Raw genomic sequence first — 19230 nt, 5'->3', positions numbered from 1 at the left:
GGGATCAGTTTAGTTTTAGTTGACATACAGGCTTTTCGTTGTAATCTTCTTTTTTCATTCCAAAAAAAAAAAAAAGAAGAAGAAGAAGAAGCTGGTGCTCAAAATTTTGTCAAAACTTTCATAGATCTAAAATATTAAAATTTCCACGGAAACTAGAATTTCGTATCTGGCATTTAGCTCGTAGACGAACTATAACGACAGCAGAACAAGAAACAAGAAACGTCATCGTGATGTCTTGCTGACAAGTGGTTTGCACGCTTTTCTTTCTTTTTTTTCTTTGGTAAATAGGGGACTGAAAATATTACATAAGCGTAATTTCTGTTGGACTTGGACCAGCCCAAACACAAATCCAAAAACCAAATACGTATGAGATTCATTGTCCAACTAAGGCTCAAGAGAACCTGTAATAGGAAGGGTCACCTATGATTGTATGGTGGACTTGTGAAGCTTCTGATTGATTCAAATCTGTCAGTATGGTTCTATTGGTCTGTTCCTTATGAGTTATGGCTAGTTCTAACATTTGAATCTGCTCTGGAATTGCTAAGGCGACCCATATGTCCTATTCTAGCTCCTGCTGTTATATTGTTCCATCTATTGTTCTTCCTTTACTCACTATTATTCTTCATTTATTCTAGTGTTTGTTCTTTTTATCAATTTCCAGGCAGAGGTAATAGACCTTTTCTTTATCTCCTTGTTGAAAATAAAGCTATGATTAATGATACTTTTTTTTATTTGATTTAAAAAAATAAAACAAAAACTCGGGTAATGGTTAACGGTTCTTCATGGTTAAAGATTTCAGCATGTCAGGTAACAATCATTCTAAAAAAAAAAAGCATGTCAGGTAACAGATAACACTATTCTTTATCAACTTGTTGAAAATAAAGCTATGATTGATCAAATAAAAAAACAAAACAAAAACTCTAATCTTTACTTTTCTGTTTTAGTTTCTGCACTCTGTTTTTCTCAATTTAATTAAGCATATGATGAAATGTTTCATGACATTAAAGCACATAAGAGACAGAGGAAACATATTAATTAATAATGACTATTATCTAGTAGCAATTAGCTAGGAGTCGTAATATGTGAGATGGTCACTTACTTGTCATGAACACTCAGAATAGCAGTATTAGCACTGGCTGAACACTCAGAAAACCACATACCTTCCAAACATGTCAACAAACCTTCAGTATGGCAACATGCGTGGAAGCTTCAGCGTGCAAATATTACAAATCCAAATCCGCCATGACAGGTTTTCTTCCATCCTGCAAAGAAACCAAAAACAATTAAAACTAGTCACCTAAATCATATTAGTCAGACCCAATTAGACCGAGACAAAATGTACCTCTGGTAGATAGTAATCAAAACCCATCCAAACCAAGTAAAATGAACTTGCAGATCTTCAAATGTAGCTTCCACAAGATAGCAATCAATATGAACTAGCTGTCACCTTTCTATTGTTTGCCCACCACTGGCCCATGGCAGACCTGTCATGCATCTCCCCAAGAGGCCACTCTTCTCCCCTGTTTGGATTTGATTTAGAAGAAGCAGAGTGCATATCATATCAGTCAATGCTTACTTGTGGCGAAAGTCAAGATTAACATATATGCCATGCCTGCATATAAGTCTTTTGCAATGCAAAATATATTAAACAAGAAGATAATTTCTCCATCCTATTTAGCCAAATAGAAAACAAAAAATTATCTGGTTTAGAAAATAATCAATTGAACATTGTCCATTGGTAGTTTGGTACCAATCGGTCGCTTCTCTTTTCTATTATGCAAGTAACCAGATAAATTCCAACAGCTTTATACTCTTTTGGTTTGAGTCTTTATATATTGATTAAAAGAGAAAAACAAAAAAAACAAGGAACCGTGTCTCCTCTTGGACAACAATCACAATGAGGATTTTACCGTTTTAGGCCAATCAGCACAAGTGAGTGACATATTTTTTACTTCTAATAGCTGGCCTTCATTGTTGAGTCTAATGAATTATTTATCTATACTACTCCGATATAGAATCTCTGTTATGTTATAGATCAAGATAGCAGAGCAAATGATGAAATGCATCATGACATAAAAGCAAATGAGAGACAGAGGAAACATGTTTAAGAACTAGTTGCAAACAAGGATTCATAATGTGAGATGGCCACTTACTTGTTATGAATAGTGGGAATAGCAGTGTTAGCCTTTCATTTTGCTTTGAGGCACTGGATGCTTAAACCAAGCACAAGGCAGCCTTTCATTCTTCTGCCGAGTAGTATTCGTCATCAGAGCCACCACTTCCGGTTGTTGCTGCCTCTCGTGTTGCCTTAACGATGGCACCACCTTGTTCATATGCTGATTTCCCTACATCACAATCCATAGTCTCGTAAGGAGAAATGCTACTCCTAGATTGGTTCATTTTACTGATCAGCTCTTCCATGTCGTGATCATACAGTGCACGGGCCCCACATTTCTTCACCTTTATGCATCTGTTGTTTCCTACAGCTCGAGTGGTTTTGAAAACCAACTTAACCTCATTGCATGTGTCGTCCTCCAGCCAGTTCTTAGGCCTCCAATTATGACTGGGCAAAATAACTAAGAAAAGGTGATCGGAAAGAATTTGGGCTACAGGGGATCCAAAACCAGTCGAGACATAAGATCCATCCCATGTACATATAATTTTACTTTGATCAGGATCTAAATCATCATCTTCAGGAACAGCAGACGGATTGTCTTGAGGTACGAATAGAGCACATACAGCAAACCCAATCCACTTGCTATTACAGGTATACGAAGGCAACTTCTCAGTTACCGAGTCTTCCACACTTTGATTACTGAACCACTCAACAATTTCACTTCCAGGAATTACAAAACTGAAATTAACAAAAGAACAAGGGGTTTCCTGCACCATAAGACATCATATTACACAACTATTGAGAGAGAGTGAGTGAGTGAGTGAGTGAGTGTACCCCAAGCAACCGTTTTAGCACTGAGTATAAAAAATAATAACTGTAAGTGAGAGAGAGAGAGAGTGAGTGAGTGTAGAGAGAGAGAGAGAGAGAGAGAGAGAGAGTGAGTGAGTGAGTGAGTGAGTGTACCCCAAGCAACCGTTTTAGCACTGAGTATAAAAAATAATAACTGTAAGTGAGAGAGAGAGAGAGTGAGTGAGTGTACCCCAAGCAACCGTTTTAGCACTGAGTATAAAAAATAATAACTGTAAGTGAGAGAGAGAGAGAGAGAGAGAGAGAGAGAGAGAGAGAGTGAGTGTACCCCAAGCAACCGTTTTAGCACTGAGTATAAAAAATAATAACTGTAAGTGAGCCGTACTCGAGCATTTGATGCAAGTGAGCAATTGATGCAAGTGAGCCAAAATTCCGATAATCTGCACAAATCTGGTAGATGTGGAAATACTAGTAAGGAAGTACAATTGTCCATTTCTACATCCAATCCGTCATTTGATGGAAGGTCTGGCAATTGTTGGAGCCTTTTGCAATTCTCCACAACAATGCTTTCAAGCTTAGAAAGCAAATGAATGCTTGCAGGAAGGGTAATAAAATCGTTTCCTCTGAGTTCCAACATCTTTAAGGAGGACAGAGAACCAATATCATCGGGAATTGCTCCTTCACAGAGATTACAGTCATTCAGCTTTAATGTCGTCAAAGAAGTCAAATGCTTCAAAGAAGATAACAGAGGAATCAAAGGGTGAGGACTATTTCTTGGAAATAAGCCAAAAGATGATAATCTGAAATTCTGCTTGAGAAAAAGGGAGAATGGCAGCTCTCTTATAACAATTCCACACAAATCAAGCTCCACCAAACTCTCACTCAAGTGCTCAAATGATGGAGGCAGTTTCTCAATAGCAGTCCCACTTAAAGAAAGCTTTGATAATCTTTTCATTTGCCCCACAAATTCTGGAATCATTTTCAGTCTTGAGCAGCCAAATACATCAAATGTTTCAAGAGATTCCATTTCTACTTCACTTGGGAAACACTTAATACTTTTGCAGTTTCTAAAGTTCAAAATTTTAAGTCTCTTGAGAAATGCAATGGATGGGTGAATCTTCAATAAATTCGTACAACCTTCAAGAACCAACTTCTCAAGGTTTTGAATACCTGTGAAATCCGGGGTCCTTCTCAAGTTTATAGAGTAACTAAGATCGATAGATTTCAACTTGCCCAAGTACTGTAGAAAACATGGAAGAATGGTTGAAGAATCAGCTTCCGTGCAAGAACTTTAAAATTTAATTATATTTGTGCAATATCAGATATTTAAAAACTTACTTTTATTCCGTTCCAGAGGTGATCAACATTGCTATGAACCAAACTAAGTTCAGTAAGTTCATCCGGCTGAAAACCTGGTGGTAGAGATTTTGAAGGATACCAACTCCAATTCAGAAAACTCAAAGAATTAGGAAGATATTTGGGGCCAAGAAAAAGCCTCAAATTATGAATGTAGAGCAGCTTCAGTTTACGCATTTTAGATAAGGCTTCCAGATTCCAATCTGTTAAACAGCGACAAGCGTGGCCCGTGGCCCACCATTGTACCGATACTGTCCCAACTTAACCACCCAATAGGTGTTGGGTTTTAATCACAAAAGGCCTCGGTACAATTGGGTGAGATCCACCCACTTATAAGTTATATTTTTATTTGTCACTTTTCCAATGTGGGATTTTTCCTCTCCAACACGCCCCCTCACGTGCAACCTAGCTCTAGGTCTGCACGTGAAATTCATTCATCCAATTCCCATATTGGAAATTGGGACACAAGCCTCATATCAGAGACTTGGTCAATACAATCCAAGGCCCACATTCATTGGACACTTGGTTGGTCAATACAATCCAAGGCCCACATTCATTGGACACTTGGTAATTTCAATGGCAATACAGGGAACCCCAATTTGGGCTCATGATACGTGCCTACGTGGAGACGCAATTGGAGAAGGACCCGCTCTGATACCATGTTAAACAGCGACAAGCGTGGCCCGTGGCCCACCATTGTACCGATATTGTCCCAACTTAACCACCCGATAGGTGTTGGGTTTTAATCACAAAAGGCCTCGGTACAATTGGGTGAGATCCACCCACTTATAAGTTATATTTTTATTTGTCACTTTTCCAATGTGGGATTTTTCCTCTCCAACACAATCTGCCTCTTCTAATTCATGCAAGTGTAAGAATATGCCTTCCATGGCTTCTGTTCCCTGTATTATCAGATAAGTCAATTCCAGGAAAAGTATGTTTCATGTTAAATGAAATTACAGTGCTATCCAAGTGGTGATTCAATTTGTTTAAAATCTTACCGTATTCTTTGTGAATACATGAAAAATGTCTTTGTGAAGCCCCAACCGACTGCGTCCACCAGGCTCTTCATACGACTCTTGTCGTACAATTTCACATCCCATTTCTTTTATCAAATCATGTATACCTTTTTGGTTGTTTGATGAAATAGTTAAGAGAGATTTCTCAACAAGAACATCTATTGCAATACGAGTGCCCTTGTCAAAACTGTATAGTAGTTCAATAATAAACTTGGCTTCACATTCCGAAGAGAAACATGTAATGTCCAGAAAAATTTTCTTCTCCATGTCATCAAGTGACGCGCTCTTGGGGAGCGCACAATTTAACCCTGAAATGTCGTTAGTAGTATAAGTAAGTAGGGATCGTTCTATCCGGGGATTGAGGGTACACCTGTAATTGTGTAACAAATAAAGAAAAGTATTATTTACAAAAATAAAATAAAGAATATAAATATATACAAGTAACAAAATAAAGGGGGGGGGGTTTAAGAATTATAGAATTGAAAATTAAGATAAATAAAATAAAGAAAATGTAAAAACATATATACAAGGGTGGAACGCAAGGAACAAAGATCAAAATCAATTCCATGTAATCAAATTCGATTCAAACCCTATAATCGTTCTTCCAAGTCATGAGAGAGGAGTTGATCATGTGAAACATTCGAAAGCAAATGATTTCCCATATTTTACTTTTCAATGCTAATTAACCTAAACGAAAGCACCTAGATTAATCCTATCAAACATGCAATCAAGCCCTAGAAAGCTAGTCAATCATGACATGTTCAACGCATTAGACATAGAGAAAGGCTATCAACTCAAGTGTACAACTTAGTTATGGAAAAGTCCACCTAATTGCAATCCTCTTCAATTAAATTCGATTCTTGTCCAGAACCTTTACTACTTTTGATTCAAGTTACACAAAACGAAAAGTCGATTTCATGTTCTTAAACCTAGCACCAATTACATGCAAATCCTATAAGTGTCGACCCAAATAAGATAAACATATAAAAGTTTTCTGTAAAGCAAATTTAATCGAACAAACTCACATAAGCAACTTAGAATCACAATTATAGAATTCGAAAACTTTATTTAAACATAGAAATTGGGCTTAAACTTTGCCCTAAACATTATTGTTAACTAGAAACAAGTTCATACGAAATCAAACAAGGAAACCAAAAAGGTTACAAGGAAAAGGAACGAATTACACCGTGAGTGGAGATGGAGATGGAGAGCTAGATGGTTGGATCTTGAATCTTGGAAGCAAGCCTTCAAGGTGGATGATGGAGGATATGATCTTCACGGCTCCTTCTTCTTCTTCCTCTCCTTGCTTGAAAATGCAGAACTTTGCAACTAGAGAATGGAGAGATAAAGAAGATGGAATGGATGAAGGAATTGGTTTAGGAAAATGGAAAGGAAATGGAGAGACAAAGAAGATGAGATGGATGAAGGAATTGGTTTAGGAAAATGGAAAGGAAATGGAGAGACAAAGAAGATGGAATGGATGAAGGAATTGGTGACTAAGGAAAATGGAGAGGAAATGGTGAGACAAAGAAGATGAGATGGATGAAGGAATTTGTTTAGGAAAATGGAAAGGAAATGGAGAGACAAAGAAGATGGAATGGATGAAGGAATTGGTGACTAAGGAAAATGGAGAGGAAATGGTGAGACAAAGAAGATGAGATGGATGAAGGAATTTGTTTAGGAAAATGGAAAGGAAATGGAGAGACAAAGAAGATGGAATGGATGAAGGAATTGTTTAGGAAAATAGAAAGGAAATGGAGAGACAAAGAAGATGGAATGGATGAAGGAATGTGTTTTAGAATGAGAGGAGAAGGTGTTTATATAGGGAAGAAAAAGAAGAGTGAAATGATGAGTGGAAGAAAAATAATGAAAGTGGAGTATGAAAGTGATTTGTAAAATATGGAAAAGAAAGAGAAATGATGAAATGAAAGCAAAGCATGAAGGTGCAGCAACATGGAAGTGATGATGATCTATTAAAGAGATTGTAGAAAAAATATATCCAAGGAAAAAGAGAAAAGCATCTAGCTTTCTTCATGTGGGTGGGAAACATGAATATGTGGTGTTGAGCTGTTTTCAGGTCAGTTTCTTCCCCTTTATTCCTTCAATTATTTCTCCAACAAGACTTCATTATATGCCTTTGACTTCTTCATATGAAATGTTCCACTATGAGTGTAGATCATCCTGACAAATTTTCAGAGCTTCAATCCATGTGATTGGGCCGGAAATGCTGCTGGACCTCTTATAGGTCCAGTTTTCCGGTTTTGCTTCTGTAGAAAATTGGGCTGATTGTTTGAAGGTCTTCCACTCATATTTTTCTCTGGCACTCTTCATAAGAAATGATCCTTTGGGTGTCTAGAATGGATCTGGAAGGTTTCAGCTCATTTGAAATTCATTTGGTCAGGCGGCCGCTCCTTCTTCCTTGCTTGGCTCTGATTCTCCTAGCCGGAGTAAGAAAATATTCAAGGTTGACTTTTTAGTGCATTTTCATTCTTCTCCATCATTTCTAGGTAATTATGGACCTAACGCTCATTTCACCTTCATTTACTCCAATGTACCTAAAAATAGAAATTGAATTAAAATCGATTCAGTTAAGGAATTAACTAAGCAAAATGTGAGGAATTAACTATTAAAATATCACATTAAAATGCTCCTATCATCAAGTCCATCATAACTTACTTTTAGCAAATCAAAAACAGTTTTGTAGGGAGTATTCCGTAGTTTTTCCAATGCAGTATTCCGTAGTTTTTCCAATGCAGAACTCCATGCATCTGGACTTCTTTTATACAAGAAAGACCCCATAGTTCTAAGAGCCAAGGGAAGACCTCTGGCATAGCTAACGAAATGCCCAGAGAGCTCTGCATAATCCTCCTCAGGCTCATATTTCCTGAAGGCTTTCCAACTAAACAGCTGAAGAGCATTATCATAGTTTAATCCCCTCACCTCATATGGTTTTTCTATACCATGGGTGACTAGTAGACGTCGATTTCTAGTTGTAATGATGATTCTACTCCTTACACCAAACCAGTCTTTCCCCCCGCCAAGTTTTCCAGTTGCTCCGGTTGATCCACATCGTCAAGAACTAGAAGAACCGCTTTGTTACATACACATCTCTTTGTCCTAGTCTTTCCTTCATAAACATCCCATACTTGAACATTTTCTTCCTTCAAGATTTGGGAAAGAATTTGTTTCTGTAGGCGAACTAGACCGAGTGTTGCAGAAACCTCTCTGACATTAGCAAGAAAGATGCAAACTTCAAACTGATGAGAAATTTTCTCATACACCACTCTAGCAAGGGTGGTCTTACCCACCCCACCCATCCCCCATATCCCTATAAAGCGAACATCATTTGCTTCTTTATCTAAAAGAACATCTATTTCCTTAAACTTAGCATCTATTCCGACTAACTTCTCTGTGGAATCAGATACGGTTAAAGTAGGATGCACTTTGCTCCACAGTACTTGCACAATCACTTTCATGAGCTCTGTTTCGTACCTACAACGAGAACAAAACAATTCCCATGTTGAATATATAAACTGTTGTAGTATATATGATTCACATGTATAAACATGAGTCATAGTATAAATGTCTATATCATGTATACAAATAGGTACTTGAGTGTATAATATAGGTATTGTGACTTGTGTGACAAGCTTTATGCCAAAGGGCAACAAGCATGGCAATTTATCATCATCACAGCCACCATGTGGAGCTGCAGCTGTAAATGTAGAGGTTATCAAATTGAGTTACTCTTTGAGCATTCACACTTGTAAAATACTCCTATAAATACCTCTTTGTGTGAGATGAATAAATACACTTGAAACTCTATTCTCACAGAAATCTTACTCTCTCTCTCTGTTTATCATTTCATACTTGTCCTCAAACACGTTATCAGCACGAAATTGCTCTAGAATTAGAATCGAAATTGAAAAGAGGAGAGGTAGTTCATAATCCGATCGAAGTCATTTTTTCAAACTTGCAAAAAAACCTCCAAACCCTAGCTCATATCAAAGCCCTCGATTCAAGAAGCTCAGAACCGGTTTCAGAACCCCCAGAACCGGCCGGAAACAGCCTGAACCGGCCACCGGAAAAATCGAACCGCTGCTGAACCGCTGTCGAAGTGCTGCCGAGTCCTGCCGAAAGCCCCTGCCGATACCTGCCGAAAGCTCCTGCCGAGTCCTGCGCAGCAGCTACCGAGCCACCTGCCGAGCACCTGCCGAGCATCTGCCGAGCAGCTGTCGACACATCTGTCGACAGATCTGTCGACGACTTTCCGACAACTTTTCCGGCGACTTTTGGACAACTTTCCGGCGACTTCCGACAACTTTTCCGGCGACTTTCAGACAACTTTCCGGCAACTTTCCGACAACTTTTCCGGCGACTTTCCGGCAATTTTTCGGACAATTTTTGGACAACTTCCGGCAATATTATTCCAAGGTAATATTTACTAAAAGTTCCCGTTTTTTGAGTTTTTACTCTATTCTTCTTCTCTTTATTTTTCTCGGGAACTTACAATCAAAAGCGGAATTCGAAGAAATTCACGCTAAACGAACTAAGAGCGTTCGTAATTATGAACTAAAAGTGTTCATAATATTTGGACTAAGAGTGTCCACAAAACATCATTGTTTTGATCTAAAGATTATTGATTTTAGATTTCGTGGAAGTTTTGAACTCCGAAACTAATATATCTTCTCTTATCTTCAGGATGTCGAATGAACCTAGACTCGACTTTCAAATGCTTGACTCAACGGGTTCGGAATACTATAGTTGGGTAACCGACGTTGAGAACCACCTCACTTCAAGAGGGATATTGCCCATAATTCAAGCTCCTAATCCAGGCCTTGTGTTCCAAAGAACACCTACAAAGCATGCACAAGCTATTATCTTGATGCGGCGCCATATGGATAAAGCTCTCAGACTAGAGTATATGTCAATGAGAGATGCTCGAGACTTATGGGTAGCGCTAGAAGAGCGTTTTGGTAATATCCAAGATACCCTCCTCCCTGACTTGAAGGTTCAGTGGAATAATATACGCTTCTCCGACTTTAAGTCTGTTGCAGAATATAATTCGGAAGCTCTTCGACTCCAAGCCATGTTGAAGTTCTGTGGAAAGCCTCTCACAGAAGATGAGCTACTTGAGAAGACTCTCTCCACCATTCCCGTCTCAGCAATTGTGATATCAAAGCAATATCGCACAGAAGTCAATGCTGGACGAATTACAAGGTTTAATGAGCTTATTAATATTTTGTCGGTATCTGAAAAGTACGACAATATCCTTGTAAAGAATTATCATTCCAGGCCCATTGGAACCAAGAGCGTCCGTGAGGCAAATTATAATGCACCCAAAAAGGGGCGCAAACAGCAATACCCTAATAATAAGGGACAAGAAAGGCGTACGGGCCCGATAACCACCCCAATAAAGAGAGAAACCGCAACTTTAAAGCGGACACTCGTGGTGGCAACTTCACACGTGGTGGTAACTCCACACGTGGCAACTTCACACGTGGTGGCAACTCCACACGTGGGAGAGGTGAATATAATAACAATATGGGCCATGGAGGTCGCATCATAAGGCGTGGTAGTAGCAGTAACCCTCCTAGGGAATATCCACAACATGGACAAACTGCACCTCCAATGAAAGGAGGCAACCATAATGACGTGTGTCATAGATGTGGATCAATCGAGCATTGGCTCAAACAATGCCGTGCAAGTACTAAACTAGCTGCAAGCTACAAAGAGTATAGGCAAAACAGGGAGCAAGAATCCAACCTTGCCGAAAATGAAGATAGTGAAGATGTCAATCTCACAATAGAGGACTTCAAAGCTGAACAAATGCACGAGGATGCAGCAGACTTTGATTAGAATAGTCCTTTTCTATTTTCCAAAGGCAAATGTGCCTTAATCAATAACAATTGTATTGACTTTTTCTCATGTGGCGTACCCAATGAAATATGATGTCTAGGAAAGTAATTGAGATCATGGTATTTAAGCGAGCCTCGCTCCACCAACATCTCTCTACTTCCCTGGTCATATTTCATTGGAATTACCAAACGGAATGAGCAATTACAATTTGTATAAAGTTTGATTGTATTTTGGAATAGACTTTGGAAACCTTGATGTAATCATTGGTTATTTTCCTTATCAATAAAGTATCGCATTCAATGTCATGGACATATGTTAATATTCTGAACTTTATTCTTTTTCAGTATGTTTTCCGGAGAAATGGAATGCCTTCTTGATAGTGGCACCACACATACTATATTACGACACAGGCAATTATTTTTATGGATGAAGCCTAGTCAATCTTCAATAACTACGATGGCAGGATCATCACAATTGATTCATGGTCGAGGACCAGCTCAATTTTTGTTGCCAAATGGCACGAATATTAATATCATCGAAGCTCTATATGCTCCTAGGGCTGGAAGAACCCTATTGAGTTTTAAAGATATAAGAGCCAATGATCTTCATGTGGAAACACATTGTGAGAATGGACAAGAGTTCCTTTGCATTACCTCTAATAACTACGGAAATACACGAGTATTAGAGAAACTTATGTGTCGCTCTAGTGGATTATATGCAACCATTATCAGAGTAGTTGAATCCAACCATGTCATGAATGAAAATTTATGGGATTCTGACACATATAGACTTTGGCACGACCGCTTGGGTCACCCAGGTCGTGATATGATGCTCCGTATATTAAAAACTTCACACGGACATCCATTCTTCAAAACGAAAAGAAGTACGAACCAAAGATTGGTCGAAAGGACTACTTCATATCATTCATTTTGTAAGGCTTGCTCTTTAGCAAAGGTAGGATCAAGACCATCCTATGCAAAGGACTCTAAAGAAAATATACCATTCTTGCAAAGAATACAAGGTGATATTTGTGGACCTATTCAACCAACTTGCGGACCATTTAGATATTTTATGGTGTTGGTTGATGCATCGACACGCTGGTCACATGTCATGCTATTATCCACGAGAAATGCTGCATTTGCTAAACTCCTAGCACAGATCATTAAATTAAGGGCTCACCACCCTGATCATCCTATTAAGTCAATTCGTCTTGACAATGCTGGAGAGTTTACATCAAAAACTTTTGATGATTATTGCATGTCCATTGGGATCGAGGTTGAACACCCTGTACCTCATGTACACACCCAAAATGGTCTCGCAGAAGCTGCCATTAAAAGACTTCAAATGGTTGCTCGAGCATTGGTTATGCGCACCAATCTCCCTATTTCTGCTTGGGGATATGCAATATTGCACGCAGCTGTGCTTATTCGTCTAAGGCCCACTGCCACCCAACCATTTTCTGCTTCCCAGATGGTCACTGGGTATGAGCCCGATGTCTCACACTTACGAATATTCGGGTGTGCAGTCTATGTGCCAATTGCGCCGCCACAGCGCACCAAAATGGGTCCTCAAAGACGATTAGGTCTTTATACTGGATATGACTCTTGATATGAGCATTTTAATGCGGTATTTTAATAGTTAATTCCTCACATTTTGCTTAGTTAATTCCTTAACGAATCGATTTTTAACTCAATTTCTATTTTTTAGGTACATTGGAGTAGATGATGATGAAATGAGCTGTTTGGCCCTAAAATGAGCATTTTGGCCTGAGAAAGCGAGCTAGACAAGAAATGAGGAGTGGCAGACTAACCATCCGAACTTCAAATGAGTTGAAACTTTCCAGATCCATTCTAGACACCCAAAGGATCATTTCTTATGAAGAGTGCCAGAGAAAAATATGAGTGGAAGGCCTTCAAACAATCAGCCCAATTCTCTACAGAAGCAAAACCGGAAAACTGGACCTGTAAGAGGTCCAGCAGCATTTCCGGCCCAACCACATGGCAAGAAATTCTGAAATTTTACCACAGTAATCTACACTCATAGAGGAAAATTTCATATGAAGAAGTCGAAGGCATATAATGAAGTCTTGTTGGAGAAATAATTGAAGGAATAAAGGGGCAGAAACTGACTTGAAAACAGCTCAACACCACATATTCATGTTTCCCACCCACATGAAGAAAGCATTTCTTTCTCCTTGGATACATTTTTGTACTCTAAAAGATCACCATCACTTCCACATTTCTTCACCTTCATGCTTTGCTTTCATCATTACCTCATCTTTTACATATTTTACAAACCACTCTCATACTCCACTTTCATTATTTTTCTTCATCTCATCATTTCACTCTTCTTTTTCCTCCCTATAAATACACTTCTCCTCTCACTCTCAAATCATCTTCCTTCATCCATCTCATCTTCTTTGTCTCTCCATTTCCTTTCCATTTTCTCTCCATCCTCTAGTGCATTCAACGTTTCAAGCAAGGGAGAAGAAGAAGAAGAAGGAGCCGTGAGCATCATCATCCATCCTCCACCTTGAAGCTTGCTTTCGAGATTCAAGAATCCATAACGTTTCATCCTTCATCCCCATATCCATCTCACGGTGTAATTCAACCTCTTTCTTTGTAATCTTGCTTAGTTTCATGAGAATTGTTTTTAGTTAACATTTATGTTTGAACAAGGTTTATATTCTGAAATTTTATGATTGAATAAAGAATTTCGATTCTTATGTTGTGATTCCAAAGTTGCTTATGTGTGATTGTTCGATTGAATTTGCTTTATAGATATCTTTTGTATTTTAATCTTATGTGGTTCGAAACACTTAGGGTTTTGATATGAATGGTGCTAGGTTTAAGAACATGAAATCGACTTTTCGTTTTGTGTAAACTTGAATCAAAGTAGTAAAGGTTTTGGACAAAAATCGAATTCAATTGAAGAGGATTGCAATTAGGTGAACTTATTCATACTAAGTTGTACACTTGAGTTGATAGCCTTTCTATGTGTTTCATGCGTTGAACATGACATGATTGACTAGCTTTCTAGGGTTTGATTGCATGTTTAATAGGATTAATCTAGGTGCTTTCGCTTAGGTTAATTAGCATTGAAAAGTAAAAAATGGGAATTCATTTGCTTTCGAATGTTTCACATGATCAACTCCTTTCACATGACTTGGAAGAACAATGTAGGGTTAATTCGAATTCAATGATAAACTTGGGTTTAATCTTTGTTCCTTATGTTTCATTCTTGTACATGTGTTTTTATATTTTCTTTATCTTAATTTTCAATTCTATAATTCTTAAACCCCCCCCCTTTTATTTTGTTACTTGTATATATTTATATTCTTTATTTTATTTTTGTAAATAATACTTTATTATTTTAATTCTTTATTTATTTATACAATTGTCTATATTTATATTCTTTATTTTATTTTTGTAAATAATACTTTTCTTTATTTGTTTCACAATTACAAGTGTACCCTCAATCCCCGGAATAGAACGATCCCTATTTGCTTATACTACTAACGATATTTCAGGGTTAAATTGTGCGCTTCCCAAGAGCGGCATCAATTTTTGGCGCCGTTGCCGGGGATTGAAAAATCACTTGCTAAATTGTGTCATTTATTGTATATATTTGTTGTATATAAATTGTTTGAAACTTAGTTTAAAATTAACTAGGATGTTATTTATATTATTGAACACGAATTTTAATTGTAGGTGTAAATTGAGAGGAATAGGTGAAGTCTCTTTTGTTAATATTGGCCTAAACCCCTTATTGGTACCTAGCTCAGGTCCCTTAAGGTTGAGGGCGGCCTTTATTAACACTTGTTGAACTGTCTTCACACTTATGAACTTTCTCATCTTAGTAAGAAAGCCTATGTGAAATGGTGTCTAGGAAGGGGACAACGTTCATGACGGGTTTTTGAATCCAGAAGTGCTTGCAAATGGGCCTAAACCACTATGTGGGAGTAGCTCATGCCAAAATGGATTTTTCCTCTCGTGTTCGTCCTCCCCCACCTGGCCATTTCAGTAAGGTTGCCCAAAAGATTTGAAAGGGAGTTTGTGTCTAGGCGACTATACTTGGGCCGCACGTCCACTTGATTTACCGCTTGGAATTTGATTCGATATCAATAATGTTTATAATAAAAGAAATACTTGTGAATACTCTATACGTGTAAATTATTTTGTTGTTTCACACTTTAAACTTGTAAAAATACTTTTCACGTTTTATACTCACTTGTACTTAACTTGTGTCTTATGTACAATATACTTGTTAATACTTGTAGTTTGTAATTAATAGTTATACTTGTTTTATTTTGTATTTCTTTGTTAATTATAGTTACTAACTTTATTTAATGTAGGTACTGTCTGGCTGCAAGACGTAAAATACAAGCGCTACTTGGGAGGCAACCCAATTCAGAATATAATCAGATTTGCTTTCTCTTTCCCTATTTCTTTTTTTTTTTTTTTTCAATTTTTCTCTTTAGTTTTTATTTTAGGATTTGTTTTCGTAAATGTCTTCTATCTATGCTTACTTATTACATTGCATGCTTTTAATTGATTACATTGAGGATAATGCAATATTTAAGTGTGGGGGAAGGGATTTATATTTTTGTCTTTCATTTTGAGTCCTATATATTTTATATATATATATATTTATTTTTTTTTTTTCTCTTTTATTTTTGAGTCCTATATTTAAAAAAAAAAAAAAAAAAAAAAAAAAAAAAAACTGCATTCATTCAGTCTTATTAAATTCAGCTATTTACAAAAAAAAAAAAAAAAAAAATTTAAAAAATAATAATAATAAAAATACTCTATACTAAACCATGTCTGCATCTCCGTAGGAGTTGAGGCTGAGCTCAAGGGAAATGCGAGAGTCACCGCCATAGCCGCTACCTCCCTCGGAAGTAGTCTTCATGTTGCCAAAGATGTCCTCACCATGCATGGGGAATAGTGGAAGGGTTTCAATCTCCTGGTGATCTCCTCCTCGTTGTTCCATGAAAGATTGTCCTCCTGTTGTGCCAAAGGAGGTAGTACTGGTATTAGTGTTGAAGGGTGAGGAGGAATATGGGTCAACACCATAGCCGACACGTGACCCAAAGTTTAGATCAATGGATCTACCATCATCAGTAGAACTAGTGGATCCAAAATTGAGATCGAGAGATCCACCAACCGGAACGTTCCGAAATTCCTTCAACTTCTGCCTCTCACGAGCCTTGAGGTTCTGGAACCAAAAGAAGACGTTTTTGTCCTCGATCTGCCCATACTGTTTCAGATGGAGGCAGATCTCTTGAATCTGCTCTGGAGTTGGGTACTTAAAACCCTTATCATAGTAAAGGCCCTTGAGGATTCTTAGTTGAGGCGGTGTGGGAGCCCACCGGTTATTAGTCCCGGCTGCTTGGTTGTTTCCTCCATCCTCGATTTGTTGCTGGGTCTGTTGCTCCATTAGTTGCAGAGTTTGTGGTTCCATGTTGATGAAGAAAGGATTTGAGTTTCGAAAGAAAGGCTGAAGGGTTGAGAGAGAAAGACTGGAACTCGGAAGAATTTTCTTTTGGAGTGAACAGTCGCTCAGAATGCACCTATTTATAGAACGAGTGAGCAGATCTCCACCGTTGGATCGACGATCTCTGAGATTAAATCTACGCGTTGGATTAAAGTCACCCGAAAACACGGAAAAGCTGTTGGCTCGTGAAGGACACGTGGGGGAACCAAACTGATCTCGAGGAGCTGTGACAGATAAGCTACAGCCGAAAGCAGGTTTAATTGCCGTGAATCAAGGAAAAGAAAGGACGCGTGGGGGAATCAAACGAATCTCGAGGATCCGTGACAGACAAGCTATAGCCGAAAGCATGCCATAAATCCAGGAAAAGAAAGGAATATTTACACGTGGGGAGTTTCTTGGGCCGTGAACTATCATAACTCTTCTCCTTCCCGGAGAAGCTTTTTTAAAACCGTGTGCCTGTTGAGATTTCTACCCTATTTTGTGCTTTACATATACATCCTTTTTTGTCTCCTCCAGATTTTACTAAGGTTTGTCTAAGCGTGCAGTTTCAAATTCCTTCTACTTCCTCATGGCTCGAACCAAGGTTACCCCTCACAGGGGCGTCAATCAACGCCGTATTCTCTCTTTGGAGGAAGAAGGTCGTCAAGCGGCCACTAGAGCTGGGCTTACTCGTCCATGGGACCATCGTCCTATCCGTGAGCGTACCCGCAGTCCCCCTCCTATGCCTCGTCGCTCTCCCAGACTGCATCCCAGAGAGTCTTCTTCCTCACCAGCTGCTCGTGCTCCTCGGCCTATAGCCACCCTGGAAAGCTTGTCGGATTTGATTGATGATTTGCGTTCCTCTCTCCGCGATGGTATTATGGTGACAGATTGGAGAGTCAATTGCATGATCGATTACATCTCTGAGATGAACTGCTCTTTGATCCGCTGTCACACTGCAATAAACAAGCTTGCTCAGGAAGTCAATAACTTGCAGAGTTATCCTCCTGGGTTTCCTCGCAAGGACGCTACTGCATCACACCATGAGGACCCTCCTCAGGAAGCTGAAACCAGCAAGAGGGCTGCCACTCGCCCGCATACCGCTCCTCCAAAGGAGTAAATGGAAGTACAAGTCTAGGCTGAAAGACTTTAAACATTAAGCGCTGCATGGGAGGCAACCCATTTCAACTGTAGCTATGGAGGAGACATCAAACGCAGATTTGCTTTCTTGAACTCTTCCTTCTATTTTATTTTCTTGAATTTTAAGTTGTTTTAGGTTTCGTAGTGTTCACTTTCTCTTCTATGCTTGATTTATGCTTTGCATGATTTATATTTGTTTATACATTGAGGACAATGCATGAATTAAGTATGGGGGAAGGATTATTGCTTTATTGTGTTTTTAGTAGTTAGTATATAAAGAAAAAAAAAAAACAAAATAGTTGATGTTGGATTGTGTTTTTATTGTGTTTCTAATTGATGTTGTGATACACTAAGGTATATTGGATTAAACATAGTCTTGAAAAAGGGTAGCTGTTTCAGTCCCATTGCACATCGAGACTCCATGTTCCCGTACCTAAGTGTTGAAATTAAATTGTAAAAAAAAAAAAAAAAAAATGTTGGTTTTAGAGTGTTTTTGTGTGTTTGAGTCTTAGGATGCTCCTAACGTCTAGGATGAACATGTCTCCGAATTCATGGCTGAAGGTTTTCACAATCAAAATAGGACTTAATTGAATTCTGTGGTTAATCGACATTGTGATGCTTGTATGAAGATTTGAGATAGGATTGTAACTTGGTTCATTAAGCATGCTAGGATTAAGTCTGATTCATTTGACCCAAGTGAGCTGTTGAGCTAAAATACTTTCTTTTTGAGTGCTTACTGATAATTTCAGAATTTCATGGCTGTATTTGCTAAACCTCATCTTTCTTTGAAAATCCAATGATCATGTGCCATAGATTTTAATGGACTAGAGAATACTAGAACTCGACTGTTGTGACTGTCAAAACTTGTATGCCATAATATGCACTGATCCTGGATAGGATAGAAGGCATTAGGGTAACCACCAAAGCCAAACAAGCATGTGTCCCCAATTGTGCCCGTCGTGGGACTCCTTAGAATGAACCCCTTTGAGCCTACGTTGAAAACCTTTGTTTCATCACCCTCACTACCCTACCATGAGCTTAGTACAGGATATCTCTACCCTTGTCTTAAGGACTTAGTAGAGCATGACATAGTATTTAGGGGTGACAATGAAAGACAAGTATGGGGTGGGGAAAATCCAAGAAGAAAACAAAAGAAGAAAAAATTTTGCCTTGAAAAAAAAAAAAAAAAAAAAAAAAAGAAAGAAAGAAAGAGAAGCGGCAAAAGAGAAGAAAAATTGAAAAGAAAACTCTTGGGAAAATGTTGAAGTGTGGTTTTGGACTTGCAAATTTGTAGAAGGCTCAAGGTTGAAAATTATGCCTTTGTCCATTTCCATATTTGTTAGAGTGAAAGTTGGGCCCAAAAACAATGATAAGCCCATAAAAATGGTGACATAAGGTGGTCCTTATATGCTCTGCTAGGTCCTTAGGATTTTTTTTGTATCCTTAATCTTCATTTCG

At 38.3% G+C, this 19230-nt stretch overlaps 1 pseudogene; it reads right to left on the bottom strand.

Annotated features, from left to right (window-relative positions):
* Nucleotides 1–1130: 1130 nt before the first annotated feature.
* The window catches only part of LOC112182604, a 34251-nt pseudogene continuing 16151 nt past the window's right edge, over nt 1131–19230 (bottom strand).

This window comes from Rosa chinensis, chromosome 1 (genome assembly GCF_002994745.2).
Source record: "Rosa chinensis cultivar Old Blush chromosome 1, RchiOBHm-V2, whole genome shotgun sequence".
NCBI classification, from domain to species: Eukaryota; Viridiplantae; Streptophyta; class Magnoliopsida; order Rosales; family Rosaceae; genus Rosa; species Rosa chinensis.
The sequence above is the reverse complement of the archived record's forward strand: the minus strand, read 5'-3'. Positions and strand labels throughout refer to the sequence as shown.